This window comes from Aphelocoma coerulescens, chromosome 4A, assembly GCF_041296385.1.
Source record: "Aphelocoma coerulescens isolate FSJ_1873_10779 chromosome 4A, UR_Acoe_1.0, whole genome shotgun sequence".
Lineage (NCBI taxonomy): Eukaryota > Metazoa > Chordata > Aves > Passeriformes > Corvidae > Aphelocoma > Aphelocoma coerulescens.
This window is the reverse complement of record NC_091018.1, coordinates 7063048-7069779: the sequence shown is the minus strand read 5'-3', so window position 1 is coordinate 7069779 and position 6732 is coordinate 7063048.

Genomic DNA, 6732 nt, shown 5'->3' with positions numbered 1-6732 from the left:
TTCTTCCTTATCTCATCATGGCCTGCAAGGAGCTCTGGTCCTCGCTGGGTCCTCTAGATGGCAATATTGGAAAGGACAGTAATTGTCCACCACCACGGTGTCCCTTCAGGTGCAGGCCATGCAGAGCCCACTGGCCCACCCCAGCTCCAGAGACCCTCCCCATCCCCTGCCATGTTCACCATACCTCATGCACCATCCAGCTGAGTCTTTATAGCACAAAGGAAAGGAGACCCTGTTGCAATACCCACTGCTCTGACACCCTGAGCCCCTTCACAGGAGCCACCACCTTCCAAACACCTGGGAGTCTGGAGGTGCTCACAGACATCTCCCCTGCACCTTGTTTTCCCCTTTAAGCCCAGCTGCTTGTTGGCCAATTTTTTCCCTATTTAGCTTTCAGAATGAGAAGTTTAAGGTCAGTGGCCACAAGCTCATTGAAGGATGAGTTTTGGTCAGAGATGAGCTGCAGTCCTTGCTGAACTGCTGATGCATCTCAGAGCTGGTCCAACCGCGCCCCAGCACTGAGCCTGCAAGGGCACCTTCCCCCACGTGCTCCCATGCCTCACAGGTGCTTGTCTCACATCACCTGGGCACTGGGCCACTCCTAGGACTAGGCTTTGCTGACATCTGCAGTCAGTTTGTGGTCATCATGTCTGTTTGCACTGTTGCAAGAGGACTTTCTCTTGTCACAACTCCAAAACAGTGCTTCTCACCAGATGTGCTTCTCACACATCTGGTGTGACCAGGGGGATTTGCAGAGGAAACTTCTTGGTGAGGTGAAGAGAGGAGGTGGGGGTGGAAGTGCCTCTCAGATGCCAGATGGCCCAAATATAATCTCATGATAGTATATCGCAAAAAACTCTTTTGGCCACGTGTCTGTGATGGGAGAATAATTGGAAGACAAGGCAAGTAATATGGAAACAGAGAAATGGTGTCCTTGCTGACAACCCTAACAAAATCTGCCAGGCTGTTGAAGGAACCCAGGAACTGGGAATGTTTGTGTACTCTGTGTCCAGTGCAGGCGTAGCAACACTGCCAGGCACAAACACTGTGTATACCCCCTACTTTCCACCTCCCTCCTCAGCTGGGAGCCATGTGTGTGTCATTTATCCCAAAGGCATTTGCAACACACCTGGTGTCTTCAGCCACATTAACATCAGAGGCTGCTTTGCACCTTGCTGGCAGGGGCAGTGCTGGGGACAGTCTGGCTCCTGGTACCCTACTCCCTGCCATGGCTAAGTGGGGACTGGCACAGCAGCACAGTGGCTCTGATGTCCCTGAAAGCTCCTGAACCTCAGGTAAGAAGTAAAGCAAGGTCTCAGTGTGTTGGCTGCTGCAGAGGTGAGGTGCCAGGGTGAGGCTGTGACTGGAGAGATCAAAGCCAGGGAAAGCAGAATTCCAGCCGATCACCGCTCAGTGCTGCTGGAGGTCTGCTCTCAGAGCAGCGACTCTGGAGCGCGTTCCTTTGGGACCTGCAGTCCTTACACAGCCCCTCTTGGTGCTTTTCCTTTCTCCAGCCCTCATAGTCCCTGCACTTAGAACCTGGGTCAGAGGCTGCACTCTTAATGAGTGCAGGAGTCCTGTAAGGTTCAGGACTCTGGGGTAGAAAAGCCTTGAATCTGTTGTCCAATATTTAGACATGTGTATATACAAAAGGATTTGGTCTTTATTAATTGTCCTTTCATAGGAAATTCCACCAGCTCTCCTCCTCCCAGGGGTGCCAAGGATGCTCCAGCCCCAAGGAGCCCATATATGGTTGCAATCTCCTAACCCTGCATGTTCCACAATAGTGTGGTTGTGACTACTTTTAAGGATATGTGTGAACATTGCTCCCTTTCCTGTGTGCATAAGCTCCCAGGAATGTGGAAAAAGATTACAAATGTGCATAAATTAAGGCTGTCAGCTCTGTACAGTGTGTCAGCCCTTCTACCTGCAGCAGCAGGGTAGTTATGCCAACCTACCCACACAGGTGCTGTGCTGGGCAGGGCAGGCACTGCAGGGCAAAGGATGCTTTGAGAATAGGAAAACACCAACTGACTGAGTGTGGAAACACTTGGCAATGTAAACATGCCTGGGCTGAGACAGCAGCAAAGATTTTCTCTTGCCCTTCCTCCACCTAGTGCTGGTCTGAACCAAAATGCACCTTTTCTGGGTAGTAGCTCCAAGGGTATGACCTTAAAGACAGCTAAGGACAGCAGGTCTCCACATCCTCACAGCATCCTCATTCCCTGCAGTGCCTTGAAGTATCTCCTCTGCACCCTTTGATGATGGATGGCTCAATCTGGTCTTCTGTAATACAGCTCACTCTTAGAATTCACAGAGGTACAAGAGGAAGGAGAACAAGAGATGCAGCATTACTTACTCTTCCCTTTTCTCAGGTAGTTAATATTAATCAATGGTGCTTTGGATATGTTATGTGAATTCTCCCAGGTTCTGAAGCTTTTGAGATCTGCAAAAAGAGAGAAGTGGAAATGTCTGTGTATCTCCGTGACAGATGGGCCAGGTTTAATACAAATTTCTTCCCTTCTCCATGTACTCTGCCGTTATTTTTTAGCTTTGAAATATCCCTGAACATCCTACAGCTGTTTATCTAAATGATGTCTGAGTGGTCTGAGGTCACTATTTGCATTGGTGTACATTTCTCAAAGTGCAAAATCAAGGATTCTTCTGACAAGGCAGGTCAAGTGACACAGTTCTGCAGCTGTACCAGGTATGCCTGGATTATATTTTCCACCCAGACCAGTGTCTGCTGCTCACACAAAAATGTCCAAATTCTTACAAAAGGCAAACAAGTTTCCCTTGTGATTGGTTTCTGCTCTGCACGGGCTGTGGCTTTGTTGCTGAGATATTTGCTGTTGATAAAATACCTCAGCTCTGGTCAGATGCCTTAGAGGGCTCAGAGCTATTGTCCTGCTAGAGAGAAGCCAGGCCAGTGGCACTGTGACATTCCTAAGCTCAGCTCCATCAGAGACTTGTTGCTTCAGCTGCAACCTGTGCTCCGATGACAGAGCTGATAATAGACCTATGGTGCTCGTGACAAGGGTGAAGGGGTTGAGTGAAAAACCTCCCTGGAAAAAATGGATCATCCTGGCTTTACAGATATTTAGTTTGAGATTCCATAACTAGCATTTGGCCTCGGCAATGCTGGCAAGACTGAATTCCTTTGCTCTAGGGAGAAGAGCCCAGCTGGGGGCCAGGCAGTCCTGCCCAGATGGCACTGGAGCAGTTCTGTTTGCAGCAGCACGAGCTGGCTGGGCTGTCCTGGGAGCAGGGGCAAAACTTCTGCTGTGGATACACCACCATCAGAGAAGGATGCACTGGCTCCTCAGGCTGGGAAAAGGAGCATCCACTGGCCTCCCCAGGAGTGGATCTGACTCAGGACACTGAGTGGAGATTATGGTCCAGCTGAAAGTCCCGGAGCATGACAAGCAGGACAGTTAATACCTGGACTCTCTGGCCGGCCATGCCCCTAATGCAGTGGAACGAGTAAAGCTGAGGCACAGCATGTAAATATTTATAGCCAGTTACCAGGTTTCACATTTGGCCAATCCCCTGTCCCTCCTGGCTCCTACCACTTGATGTTTGTGGCTCTGAGTTGCCAAGGACACTGGCAGGGGCAGGATCCTCTCTGCAGGGAGCCAGGGGCAATGCTGTGGCACTTCTCCAAGGCAGCAGAGCTGTCCAGAAGCACCCAGGGCTCTGATTGACCCTTCCTGAAGCCAGAGCTGGTTCTGGCTGCACTGCCACACCACAGCAGCACCCACTGCACCCACCAGCACCTGAGTCCCAGCCAGCAGCTTTGGGAAGGGGGACACGAGGCACTGACCAGCCCCCCCCAGTTGATCTGGCAGCATTTTTCACTGACTGGCTCAGGTTTGCCTGAGGGAAGTGGGGAAGGGAATGTGCAGAGCCCTTTTTGTCTTGGGACATGCCTCTGTCACCCCTCATGGTAGGGAGCTGCTCTCCTGAGTGGCTGCTTCATCAAAATCTAAGCAGTCTGTGCAGAATCTGTGCTTCCTCATATCCAGAATATCTAATGCCAAATATTTTTCCCTGCTGTTGGTTCAGTTTCTTCTTCTATTCCCAACCCTCACTTGAGCTGTTGAGGGAAAAAAAATCCCAATCTGCTTTTACTGAAGAGATTTATTTCAGTTTGGAAGTGGCAGGAAGACAGCTTCTCTGTAGCTGTGCATATGTCTGAGATCTTTCTCTTGGGTCTCTCAGTTTGACTTAAATCATCTTTAAATCACTTTTCTTCAGAAGAACTCAGCAAAGAAGTGAGTTCTGTTATTTTTACTTAAGACATGATTCCCAGAAAATTTGGTTTAAACCAAAGGCAACACACCCATGCTCCCTTCGTGCCAGCTAAACTAAGCCAGCTGAAAATCCCATCTGACTGGAAGGAGAACAAAAGTCCAGAACAGACAAATCTCCTTCACAGATGGGTATCAAGTCTAAAATCTTTTGTTTGAGAAAGCTGCTTGACAGCTATTTACTGCAGCTCCTTCAGCGCACTGAGCTCAGGAAATTGCATTCATAATTTCCTTAGTGCCAAATGGTTTGTAATTTTCCCATGACTATTTCTTTTTTTGTTTGTGAAACAAAGCCTCTGGAAATCTTACACAAATTTACTTTTTGCCCAAGTATGAAGCTAACATGAAGTATACAATTTAATGGGATACCATTCACTTGATTTTTTTGGCATAGAGAATAAAAACCCCAACCTTGTTTGTGACTAAGTTTTCCATCAACAATCTTGTAATTTTAATGCAGTTTTTTTTAACGAAAAGAAAATTGATCTGATACAGAAATTCAAAATGCTCATCTAGCCAGTGCTGTTGGACACAAGGCGAAAGCAGAAATGGTGGAAAATGTGACTTGGCTTTTCCACATCACCATGAATGCAGGTCTAAGCAGTAAGTATGATTCCCCATGCCTTCATGTAAAAGCCTTTGATTTATGCAGAGACACTTGGGTGTGGTAAGCCGGGCTGGTGTTCAGTTCCAGCCCCTGGGACAGATCTCACCCATAGCCTTGGACAAGTGGCTGCTTTCTCCACTTTGCTGCTGGTATAACCCTGGGCACCATATGGGTTGTTGAGGTTGGTACCTTGGAGCACACCAAATTTAAGCCTCTGCACAGATACAGATGCCATTAACTATCTCACTAAATATGACTTTCACTGGCATTAATTGTGAGTCACACAAAATCACTATGTTGGAGCCAGCAGAGCACTTAAGACTCCCAAGCTCAAGACTTTGCATCCAGAGAAACAAGGATGTGCTGGTGGCAGGTGCTGGAGGGGACTGGGGTGCGACTCTGCATCCCATCCCATGGACTGGAAGATACTGTGGCAGCAGAGGTTTGTGTGAGTCTATTGCAGTGGTTCCAAGTCTCCAACTCTGCTCTGGAGCTGGAATCTTCTCCATGGTGTGCTTTTGAGTCTGAAAGCTTGTCCTCTTACTACCTGTCTGTTGTTTCTCCAACTCTGCTCTGGAGCTGGAATCTTCTCCATGGTGTGCTTTTGAGTCTGAAAGCTTGTCCTCTTACTACCTGTCTGTTGTTTCAAAGCCTGCATTTTAAACCTTCACGTATCTTTGCCTCCCTAGGATGGAAGCAAAAAATACTATTATGTCTTTGTGTGCATGCAGGAACCTGAGGCACGCTGAGCAAATCCCTCCATTGTGGTCATACTGACAGGTGAAAGTGGCCACAAACAAGGCACTGCAGGCACTGAGCACCACTGCTCCTTTCTGGAGTGTGCCCACATCGTTCCCAGCAGCCCTGGAGCCAGGCAGGTATCACCTGAGGGGTTGATGTTATGACTCAGCCCAAGTCAAGCAAGAAGTTTGTACCATGATGAGGAATTTAATTTTGGTCCCCTGAACTGTAGCGAACACTGTGAGCCCCAGCCCATTCTGTGCCTGTTGTTTCTCATGTTCATGGAATGATCTAATCCAGTTGTATGTGTTTCTTCCTCAGCTTTCTAATTGGTTTGGTTTTAGCTTCAGACTCAAGCAAAATGAAATTTGTCATGCTTTGAGAATCTCCTCTGCTATTAAAACATGTCTTTTACTTATGTTAGCCTGTGGGTACCTTAAATGAATTTTTTCCTAGACTAAAATCTAAGCTAAAATTAATAAAGAAGCTTAATTTTGGTCTGATGCCTGGAAGCCATCTTTTCAAATCTGGAACATGAAACTCCTGGTGAGCCTCGCACCAAGGAAAAAAACCAACTTTAGGATAATTACGTATAGTAAGATAAAGATATACATGTGTCTATAATATGTACCATCACAAATCCCTTTGCTCTGCTTGAAGGAAAACCTGATACTATACTGCTACTTCTTTACCTCATTGCTATTAGAAACCTTTGTTAAGCCTCTCTCAATAGGTATCCACCCAGGAATAGATAACTGATAAGGACCAAGAACCAAATCTTTTCTCAAATTTTATCTGTTTGGATTATGCAAATACTCAAATATTTGATGGATTCCTGTTATTGTTTAATGTCTGGCCAAGATGTTTGCTGGAAGGGCCAAAGTCTGGAAACACTTAAGCAAACTGTGCCCCAGCAGTTGTTGAAGTCAATGGAAATTTACTTGACTTCAGCAAAGGGTGGCTCAAAAGTTCTAGTGATAGCAGTAGTTGTGAAGGAGAAAAGCTGTTTTTTGCGCCATTCCCCACACTTCAGTTTGTGGGCTCTGCTCAGGGTTAGACAGGGTTTGCACAGAC